Source organism: Hyperolius riggenbachi, chromosome 2 (assembly GCF_040937935.1).
Source record: "Hyperolius riggenbachi isolate aHypRig1 chromosome 2, aHypRig1.pri, whole genome shotgun sequence".
Classification (NCBI taxonomy): domain Eukaryota; kingdom Metazoa; phylum Chordata; class Amphibia; order Anura; family Hyperoliidae; genus Hyperolius; species Hyperolius riggenbachi.
In genome coordinates this window covers 111519014-111530650 of record NC_090647.1, presented here as the reverse complement: position 1 = coordinate 111530650, position 11637 = coordinate 111519014, and the positions used below count along the sequence as shown (strand labels likewise).

Sequence of the window (11637 nt, the reverse complement as noted above, 5' to 3'; positions counted from 1 at the left end):
GCAGACTGTGTGCAGTTTGGAATTCAGCCAGTCAAAATGCTTTTGATTGACCCAATTTCAAGTTGTATAGAAATAGCATAACATTTGCATGCCAAGTTGTAATTCCTAGCATCTCATTGGCCATATCTAGTGTTTAGCCATGTTTGTAAATATCAGCACTCATGTACTGTATCTATACATTCTGCCACAGACAAGTGCTCCATGTGACATGAAGGATAAGTGGTAAAAGGAGAGCAATCAGGTGTTGGCATTGCCCTTTTTAAAGAAAATAGTAGTCTTGTCACCATTACACTGAGATCGTCCAAAGTAAAGCTTGTGAACTTAAAGAGAATCTGTATTCACAAAATGAAGTATAAACAAACATCCCTGCCTGTTTGGGGTCATCTCCTAGCCCCCTCTGTAATATTTTTTCTGCTCTCCGCTGCAATAAAGAGGGTTAAAAAAAACTGTTTTATAAACTGTTTTGTAAACAGAAAAGATGGCCACCAAAACAGGAAGTACATCAGCAGAGCAGTGAACTCAGTTAATACACAGTGAGTACACAGAGAATTCAGTCTCCAGAGGTTATGTGCAAGTTTTGAAAGAGCTCTGTGTCAATGAAGCATGACAAGCTGTGTTTTTAGAGCCTGTAGTCTCAGCTCTGCACTAGTGTCAGCCTGAAAGGCAGCTTCCTCCTCAGCCAGCTATTCTTTGTTCAGTTTATCAGTCTGTGTTTATCAGCCTCACAGATAGCAGACAAGCTGACAGTGAGAGCAAGGGACATTGTGAGGAATAATCATCACAGGAGCACTGGAGGGGCTTGGAAGGAGTTAACTTGTTCACATTACAGAAGAGTTGGCAGCCTTCCAGACACAGCCGACAAATCTGACAGGGGAAAGATAAGTTGATTTATTACAGAGATGGTGCAAGTAGAAAGTGCTGCAGTAAGCCAGAGCACAATGGAATAGCCTTAGAAACTTGTAGGATAGGAGAAATACTGCTAAAATTTTTGTTACGGAGTCTCTTTAATGCAGAACATACACCTGTCTTTTCTCCATGTTATGTTTCCGTATTAAACAAGAACTCCAGGATGTATTCATTTAAAGTAACCCTTAAGTATTATTGCCATGCCATTGATCTTTGAACACTGATTTCTCTTGCTTATGCTTTGAAAGATTGCAGAAAACAAGCTTTTTTTATTGTACTAAAGCACAATGTATCATTGACTGTGTTTGAATAAAGGTTTAAAAATGTGCTTTATGTGTCCTGCTCTGTTAAAATGATAAGCAACTTTTTCCATGCAGAGACAAACCATTCTGTTGTCTTTAAAGATAACCTTATTGGCATTGGTTACAAATCATCGCTTTCTCTCTTGTTAATTCATGATTCAAACAGATGAGTTAGCCAGCAAGCTTCACAATGATTAAAGTGGATCCAAGAAAAACTTTTACTCATTGCATAATTGTGTTCCTTTCATACAGTTTACTTTCCTCAAGCCAAATACTTGTTTTGTTTTTGTTTTAATACTCTAATTCCCTAAAAAACAAACAAGCCACGCCCACAGCTTTTTCAGAGAGCCTTGGCACTGTAGCAAGGGCTTATGGGAGATCAGTCTGGACAGGAGGAGGAGGGGGAGGTTACTAGCCAGAGATTTCAGAGTCAGAGGGGAGGAGGAGAGCAGAGTGAATTTGTCACAGGTAGATAGCTGGAGATGCTATCAGCTTTGCCTGTGTGTAATGTGACAAACAGAACATGGCTGTCCTCATTGTATCACAGGAATAAATAATCTTAAACTATTTAAGCTGTTTGCAGTTAGATTTGCTGTGTAAACCATCTAAACTTTAGATATATAAACAAGTTACTTGTTATAGTTAGTTTTTCATCTCAGATCTGCTTTAAAGCACACCTGAACTAGGCAAAATAATTGGACTTTTACTTACCTTGTGGTTTTTCAGTTTGTCAGGTCCTCTGGGTCACTTCCATTCTCCTGCTGCCAGTTCTGATATACAGTATCTGCGACTGGAGTTCCAGTCACACCAACTGCGTATGTGCAGTTCCATCTACTTCATTATCACGCTCCAATCATGGGGGGAGGTCTGAGCATGCACAGTTCTCAAAAGAGTAAAACCTTCATGTGCAAAATGCTCCTGGTAATTAGAGTTGGGCCGAACGGTTCCATGCGAACTTCAGTGGTTCGCGTTCGCGTCCCGCAGGCGAACTTTTGCGGAAGTTCGGTTCGCCCCATAATGCACCAGGAGGGTCAACTTTGACCCTCTACATCACAGTCAGCAGGCCCAGTGTAGCCAATTAGGCTACACTAGCCCCTGGAGCCACTCCCCCCTCTAATAAAAGGCAGGCAGAGGCGGCCATTACGCTCACTCGTGTGCCTGCGTTAGTGAGAGTAGGGCGAGCTGCTGCAGACTGTCTCTCATAGGGAAAGATTAGTTAGGCTTAGCTTGTTCCTGGCTGCATACCTGTTCTGTTCAGTGAGCCCACCATACCTGTTCTGTTCAGTGAGCCCACTGGATACCTGCATACCTGTTCAGTGAACCTGCCACTGCATACCTGTTCTGTGAACCCACCACTGCATACCTGTACTGTGAACCCACCACTGCATACCTGTTCAGTGAACCTACCACTGCATACCTGTTCAGTGAACCCACCACTGCATGCCTGTTTAGTGAACCTGCCACTGCATACCTGTTCTGTGAACCCACCACTGCATACCTGTTCTGTGAACCCACCACTGCATACCTGTTCAGTGAACCCACCACTGCATACCTGTTCAGTGAACCCACCACTGCATTCCTGTTCAGTGAACCCACCACTGCATACCTGTTTAGTGAACCTGCCACTGCATACCTGTTCTGTGAACCCACCACTGCATACCTGTTCTGTGAACCCACCACTGCATACCAGTACTGTGAACCCACCACTGCATACCTGTTCAGTGAACCCACCACTGCATACCTGTTCAGTGAACCCACCACTGCATACCTGTTCAGTGAACCCACCACTGCATACCTGTTCAGTGAACCCACCACTGCATACCTGTTCAGTGAACCCACCACTGCATACCTGTTCAGTGAACCTGCCACTGCATACCTGTTCTGTGAACCCACCACTGCATACCTGTTCTGTGAACCCACCACTGCATACCTGTACTGTGAACCCACCACTGTATACCTGTTCAGTGAACCTGCCACTGCATACCTGTTCTGTGAACCCGCCACTGTATACCTGTTCTGTTCAGTGAACCCGCCACTGTATACCTGTTCTGTTCAGTGAACCCGGCACTGTATACCTGTTCTGTTCAGTGAACCCGCCACTATATACCTGTTCTGTTCAGTGAACCCGCCACTGTATACCTGTTCAGTGAACCTGCCACTGCATACCTGTTCTGTGAACCCACCACTGCATACCTGTTCTGTTCAGTGAACCTGCCACTGCATACCTGTTCTGTTCAGTGAACCCGCCACTGCATACCTGTTCTGTTCAGTGAACCCGCCACTGTATTCCTGTTCAGTGAACCCGCCACTGCATACCTGTTGTGTTCAGTGATCCCGCCGTGGTGAAGGGGCTTGCGTATCACAATGAAGCAATGACCGGCGCCTAGATGAGTGTCTCGGGGGGCACACCCACGATAATAAGGTCGTTGCCCCATTGTGGTCAGACCAAATTTGATCAGCTGGACAGTCACTGTTCTGTCATTCAGCTACATCAGCCAGGCGACCATATGGGCTGTAAAGCCACCAAAACCTGCACTCTCGCCATGGTGCGCACCAGTCCAGCACGGCCGTCACTACACAAACAGCTGTTTGCGGTGCGTTACACGGTGAGTTTAGTGTGTCAGTGTGAAGCAGTACCTTAATTACACTACCTGATTGATGTATACACATGCAAGATGTTTTAAAGCACTTTAGGCCTGTCATTTAGCATTCAATGTGATTTCTGCCCTTAAAACGCTGCTTTGTGTCAAATCCAGATTTTTCCCGGGGACTTTTGGCGTGTATCCTACTCCGCTATGCCTCCGTCCAGGTGTTAGACCCCTTGAAACATCTTTTCCATCACTTTTGTGGCCAGCATAATTTTTTTTTTTTCAAAGTTCGCATCCCTATTGAAGTCTATTGCGGTTCGCGAACCGAACCTTACGCGGAAGTTCGCGAACCCGGTTCGCGAACCTAAAATCGGAGGTTCGGCCCCACTCTGCTGGTAATGGGAGCGCGGTTAAGAAGGGCACACAGATGAGTCCGCACATGCACATTTGGCATGACTGGAGTTCCTGTCACAGATATTTTGGAGCTCGCAGAAGAAGAAGGAAGGGGACCCAGAGGACACAGAGAGACCTGACACACTACAGGGAGCTGGAAAAAGCCCCAGGTAAGTAAAAGTCCCAATTTTTTTGTATAGTTCAAGTGTGCTTTTAAACTTCTGCAGCTGAGACCTTTCAGAGCAAAGATTTTTTAAGTTGTAAGTTACAAATTATATTCCTATTGAATGGCCCTTTTCAATGGCAATTCACGGAGTTCTCTTTTAATGTCTTAAACTGTTTTCCACAAATCAGTAGCGGAAAGTGGTAAGTAAAGGAAAACCAAGGAGAAATGTGGCGACACAGTTGTCAAAACAGTGAAGTTTAGCAACTGATGATATCAACACTGTAGCAATTTCATCACCTGGAAATATTGTTTCCATGGAACTAGATACATTTCTACATTTTCAGGGTTCAGGAAGGTCAGACAAATTTAGTGTGCAGTTTTTGGGGACTCTTAGGGTAATTTTAGGGTTAGGCTAGGTTTTTAGATTTGGGAAAGTTGAGCTAATAATACTTTTGGATATAGATCAATTTTGGGCATAAAGGGTGGAAGCTGGAGTTATGCATAAGTGACATTTGAAAGAAACTTAAGGTGAGAAACATATGGAGGCTGCCATATTAATTTTATTTAAGCAATACCAATTGCCTGGCAGCCCTGCTCATCTTTCTGTTCAGTGGTGTCTAAATCACACACCTACTGTAAAACATGCATGCAACTAATTTTGCCAGATTTGTGTCAGAAACACCTGATCTGCATGTTTGCTCAGAGTCTATGGACAAACATATTATAGGTAGTGGATCAGTAGGACAGCCAGGCAATGTGCATTATCTAAAGGAAACAAATGTCAGCCTCCATAGGTCTGTCACCTCTGGTTCCCTTTAACCACTTGAAGACCAGAAGTTTATACCCCCAGTGACCAGGACATCTTTTACAATTCAGCACTTCGCAAATTTAACGGTTTATTGCCCGATCATAAAACTTAGCAACTAAATGAATTTTACCCCCTTTTCTTCTCACAAATAGAGCTTTCTTTTGGTGGTATTTTATTGCTGCTGTTATATATTTTTTTTTTTTTATTAATAAAGAAAGAGTGACTTTTTTGGTAAAAAAAATTATCCCCCCAAATTGGCCCTAGAGTACGTTACATACACTACACAATACATACATGGGCATATGGCTATTATTATTATTATTTATTTATAAAGCGCCAACATATTCCGTGGCACTGTACAATGTAAGAAAACAAACAAGGGATAAATAATGATATACATCAAATATGAACACTGATACAAAATACAGCACTGCTGATTACAATTGCAAATTTAACATGATGACTAAAATGTATAAATGTCTAAGGCCTCGTTCACACTTGCGTTTCTGTGCCAAACGGACCGGATGACCAGTTGCATCAGGTATGTATACGGCTGCGATCCGGATCCGTATGGTAAAAGTTATAAATAGGCGTATAAAATCCTCCAGTGCACACTGCATGTCCTTTTAACTGAGTAGTCTTTGTCGCAATCGCTGTAGTGCCAACCGCCTGCTTCTTTCTGTTTTGGTTTAAAGTTATAAATAAAACTATATAATTGTTGGGGTCTGGGAGGTCAGCAGAAGGTGCACCTGTAGAATCAAGTCCTCCGCTGTTTAGGCCTCACCTCCACCTCCGACATACTGCCAAACAGCTCCAGCACGTTAGTCACTACTAACCACTCCAGAAATGCTTGGCCCATGTGTCCCCATCCAAAATGGCCACTAGAATACGCATAGGAAGTGGGGTAGAACGTCAGGTGTTTGTAGCCAGTGTGTTCTGTGCTTTCCGTTTCTCATTGGTTTCTGTTTCCGGATGGTGCAGTCAGGCTCCGGTCCGGGTGCGCGGGCCGGATGATCGGGACCCGAAAATTAGCGCATGTTGGAAAAGTGTCCAGAGTCCGGATCCGATCCGGCTCCGTTCTGTACGGAACGGACGCATGTGAACGTCCGCATAGACTTTGCTATGCGGAACGTACGTTCCGTTTGTACAGTATACGGTCCGGATCCGATCAGGCGAATCCGGACAGCGAGCGCTAATGTGAACCAGGCCTAGCAGAGTGCAAGTGGACTCCGGACAGCTCCTACCCGGTCTCTCAGGATATAGAGCGTGGAATTCCCTTCTTAATTTGTCCGCATGCATGCGACACTCAGGTACCCATGTTCTCTCCTCAATACCATACCCCTTCCAGTGCACTAGATACTGTACCGAGTTCTGCACTACACGTGAGTCTAAAATCTTTTCTACTTCGTACTCAGGTTGGTCGTCTACCATCACAGGAGGAGGAGGAGTGGGACCCACATGGACTGCTGGCTTAAGCAGGGACACATGAAAAGATCTTACACCACGCATGCTGGCAGGAAGATCAATGGCATAAGTAACATTGTTGATCTTCCTGGTTACAGAAAAAGGGCCCACAAACCTGGGACCTAACTTGGGCGAGGGTTGTTTCAGGGTCAAATGACGTGTGGACACCCAGACCAGGTCTCCTGGTCGGAACTTCCACTCCAAGGATCGTTTCTTGTCAGCTTGACCTTTCTGACTTTGAAAAGCCTTCTCCAAATTATTTTTCACGATTCCCCAAATGGCTTTAAATGATTTTTGCCAAGCCTCCAGAGCTGGAAACGGAGTGGAAGCTACTGGTAATAAGGAGAACTTGGGCAACTTTCCAGTTACCACCTGAAACGGAGAAAATCCAGAGGAAGAGCTTTTCAAATTATTGTGCGCAAATTCTGCATATGGCAAGAACTTGACCCAATCATTTTGCGCATCCGCAACATAACACCTTAAAAACTGTTCCAAAGACTGATTCACCCTCTCCGTCTGACCATTGGTCTGTGGGTGGTAGCCCGACGAAAATGACAGTTCCATGCCCATTTGATGACAAAATGCCCTCCAAAATCTAGAAACAAATTGAACTCCCCGATCTGACACTATGTTTTCCGGAATGCCATGTAGTCGGAAAACGTGGATGATGAAAAGATCGGCCAACTCCTGGGCCGAGGGGAGTCCTTTCAAGGGCACAAAATGGGCCATTTTACTGAAACGGTCGACTACCACCCAAATGACCGACATGCCTTCAGACCTCGGAAGCTCACCCACAAAATCCATGGACAAATGGGTCCACGGTTCACTCGGGGTGGGCAAAGGCTGCAACGTTCCCACAGGTGCCAGACGGGAGGGTTTGCTTTTAGCACACACTGCACACTCTCTAACATACTTCTTGCAGTCTGTTGCCAGGGAAGGCCACCAAGCACACCTAGCAACCAAGTCTTGTGTTCTGGAGGCCCCCGGATGCCCAGCATTCTTGTGTGAGTGGAACATCTGCAAAACCTAGAGACGAAATGGCAGTGGTACAAACATAACCCCTTCAGGCTTTCCCTCAGGGACATCCTGCTGGAAGGGACTTAAAGTCTCCGTCCAGTCTTTCCAAGTCTCTGTGGCTCCCAACACTACTTTCTGTGGGACAATGGTCCCTGGGTCTGAGGGCTGTGCTGTCTCCGGCTCAAAACATCTGGACAAGGCATCCGCCTTAATGTTTTTACTACCCGGAGTGTACGTAATTACAAATCTAAATCTCGAGAAAAACAGTGACCACCGAGCCTGACGGGGGCTTAATCTTTTAGCCCCCTCAATGTATTCCAAATTTTTGTGATCAGTGTAGACTGTAATCGTATGTTCTGCTCCTTCTAGCCAATGACGCCATTCTTCAAAGGCCAACTTATTGGCTAGGAGCTCCCTGTTGCCTATATCGTAGTTTTTCTCTGCTGGTGAAAACCTCCGAGAGAAATAGGCACACGGGTGTAATCTTCCCTGCAGCCCAGAGCATTGAGACAGCACAGCCCCTACCCCGACTTCAGAGGCGTCAACCTCTACAATAAATGGATAAGAGGTGTCTACGTGTCTCAAAATGGGTGCAGAGCAAAACAGTTCTTTCAAAGTGGAGTGAGGCAGCCAGAGCCTCAGGGGACCAGTGGTTGGTATCTGCCCCTTTCTTTGTGAGACTGGTGAGGGGTGCTACGACTGTGGAGTACCCCTTTATGAACCTTCTATAGTAATTAGCAAAACCTAAGAATCTCTGGAGAGATTTGAGTCCTACTGGCTGTGGCCATTCCAGGACAGCAGAGACTTTGGCAGGATCCATAGAAAGGCCCGAGGTGGAAATTATGTATCCCAGAAAAGCGACAGATGTCACCTCAAAAATGCATTTCTCCAATTTGGCATAAAGCCTGTTTTGTCTAAGCTTGTACAGCACGAATTTGACATGAGACCTGTGCTCAGAGAGGTTGTCTGAGAAGATTAGTATATCGTCCAGGTATATTAGGACAAATTTACCCAACACCTCCCTGAAAACTTCATTGATGAGTTCCTGAAAGACGGCCGGGGCGTTACACAACCCGAAGGGCATCACCAGGTACTCGTAATGCCCGTCGGGTGTGTTAAAGGCCGTCTTCCATTCATCGCCCTCTCTGATCCGCACCAGGTTGTATGCACCCCGCAAATCCAATTTCGAAAAAATCTTAGCATTGGTGACTTGAGTGAATAAATCGTCTATCAAAGGTAATGGATAGCGATTTTTAACTGTGATCTTATTCAGTCCCCGGCAATCAATGCATGGCCAAAGGCCTCCGTCTTTCTTTTTTACAAAAAAGAAACCTGCTCCGGCAGGCGACCGGGAAGGGCGAATGAATCCTTTAGCTAAGTTTTCACAGATGTACTCTTGCATGGCCACCTTTTCTGGCCCAGACAAATTGTAGCGATGACCTCTTGGGGGCATACAACCCGATCGGAGATCAATGGGGCAATCGAAAGGGCGATGTGGAGGTAGTTTATCAGCAGCTTTGGGACAAAACACGTCCGAAAACTCAGCATATTGTTCCGGAACTCCCTCCACATGAATCCTGGTCTGGCCTAAGGTCACCTTCACTAAACAATGACGAAAACAATGGGCTGACCAGATCGTTAACTGACCAGTAGCCCAATTTATCTGAGGGGAGTGAAGGTGTAACCACGGCATGCCAAGGATGACTGTGAAGGTTGTCATGTGCAACACAAAAAACTGCAATTTCTCTCTATGCAGCACCCCTATAGTGACTTCCACCTCTGGTGTCTGGGACAGAGGATGGTTACGCTGCAGGGATGAATCATCCACTGCCGTAACCTGAAGGGGTGGTTTGACCGGGGTGAGCGGAATACCCAATTTCTTTGCAAATTCGTAATCCATAAAATTAGCCGCTGAGCCTGAATCAATGAAGGCCTCAGAGACTTCCGATTTATCAACCCATGTAATCATACAAGGAAGAAGTAACCGCTTATCCTCTAGGGGTAAGAGCTGTACGCCTAGGGTATTACCCCCAACTACTCCTAGGCAGTAGCGTTTCCCGACTTCTTAGGGCAATTTCGTACTCTATGACCCCCCTCAGCACAATAAAGACACAACTGCTCAGAAATCCTGCGTCTACGCTCCACTTGAGACAGTCTTGACCGACCAACCTGCATTGGCTCGGGTGGAGGTGAAACGGGAGGAGATGGAGTCACAGGAGGCGCAGCGTAGGACACCATTTTAACATTGTTCCTACCCCGGGTCTGCTTTTGATAGCGTAATCTGCGATCAATCCTGATGGCCGATGAAATGGCCTCATCGACGGTTTTTGGTTCAGGCTGACTTAACATAAGGTCAGAGACCTCATCTGATAATCCTGATAAGAAACAGTCTAAAAGGGCATAGGTGTCCCACCTGGCTATAACTGACCACCTCCTAAATTCAGCAGCATACTCCTCGACCGGACTCTTGCCTTGACGCAACAACTTGAGCTTCCGCTCAGAAGTCGAGCCAATGTCTGGATCGTCGTAAACTACTGCCATAGCCTTAAAAAATTCATCTACGGAGGTTAAGGCTAAATCTCCGGTGGGCAGACTGTATGCCCAGGTCTGAGAATCGCCTGATAACAAATTTTTAATAAATGTGACCCTTTGGGTCATGGTTCCTGAAGATCTAGGTCTTAACTCAAAGTATGACAACACTCTACTCCTAAAATTTCGAAAGTCAGATCTGTGGCCAGAACATTTTTCAGGTACAGGCATACGTATGTCTGTGCTAGGAGGGGATCGCACCTCATCCACAGTGGTCTGAAGGGTTTGTAAAGAACCGGACAAAGCGTCAATCATCGCCTTGTGGTTACCCAGCACTTGGTTGATGGTCTCCACCGAAGTGGTAAGTGCGCCCAGACAGTCAGTGTGTGCGTCCATTTGCATTTTTTGGTCTGGCGTTCTGTAATGATCGGTGTAACAGAGAGGATCTGATTACCGGCGATCTGCAGTATCACAGAGAATGCAGATATATACCCGATTATAGATGATCTGCAGTATCACCGATAATCAGATATATCTCTAACCTCTGGACACCTGAGTAATATATGAGTGTTTGGTGCAACAGTAATACTTTGTGGAGAGAACCCTTACAGTGGGTGCGAGGCAGTAGGAGGTACTGCCCAGAGAACAGATTCCTTCCAAAGGCCTGAGGCTCCCCAAGGGGCGGAGCCAGGCTGAGAGTAGGAAGGATCAGAGAGAGAGAGTGACACCAAAGGAGAAGTGTCACTGACAGGTCTGTGAACTATTTCCCAACAGGAGAAATAGTTCTCGAGGTCGGACAGGCCAGGTCGGCAACAGACTGACAGATCAGGTACAGAGACAGGAGACAGAAGCGAAATCCTAAGACTAGCCGAGTTTGGCAACAGAGTGTCAGAATGACAAAGGTACAAAATCAGAGATCAGAAGAATGGTCAGGAAAGCAGAAGGTCATAACAAATAATCAACAATTCCTAGACTAAGGTGTGAGTTCCTTGGTCATCAACACCTTGGAAACTGGTCTGGATAATAACACAGATAATAGCAGAATTCCTAGACTAAGGTGTGAGGTCCTTGATCATCAACATCTAGGAAACTGGTCTAATGTAACACAGATACTGTCAAGGTCTGAGTGCTACCACGTAGTGATCGCAACGCCAGACACCAGAGGAATGACCAGCACCCAGTATATATACACCAGCGCTCTCCTGCGCCTCCCCTAAGTGCTGGACCAATGAAAACTGAAAGAATTGTCAGCTGACCGGCCTGGTCAGCTGACACCCTTCTGGCTGTCATAAATGCTCTGCCTCTCCGCGCGCGCACGCGTCCTTCTGAACCTGTGTGGACTATCAGTCCCAGCCACACCAGACATGTGTTGTAATGCCTCTGCTGTTTTGGATGCGGAATCCGCCGCACCGCTTTCCGAGCGTGCGGCGTTTTCTCCACATTCAGCAGTACTGACAGAAGTAG

At 46.0% G+C, this 11637-nt stretch overlaps 1 protein-coding gene across 4 annotated transcripts in view; it reads left to right on the top strand.

Annotated features, from left to right (window-relative positions):
• The first annotated feature begins 466 nt into the window (after positions 1 to 466).
• Positions 467 to 11637, top strand: part of CSAD (cysteine sulfinic acid decarboxylase) — a 65940-nt gene continuing 54769 nt past the window's right edge. For 3 of the 4 annotated variants that reach the window (XM_068267219.1, XM_068267221.1, XM_068267222.1), the window contains exon 1: positions 475 to 533. The gene's annotated coding sequence lies outside the window, so the exon portion shown is untranslated. Of the gene's footprint in view, positions 534 to 11637 lie in introns of all 4 variants that reach the window. The other variant, XM_068267220.1, reaches the window with a different exon arrangement.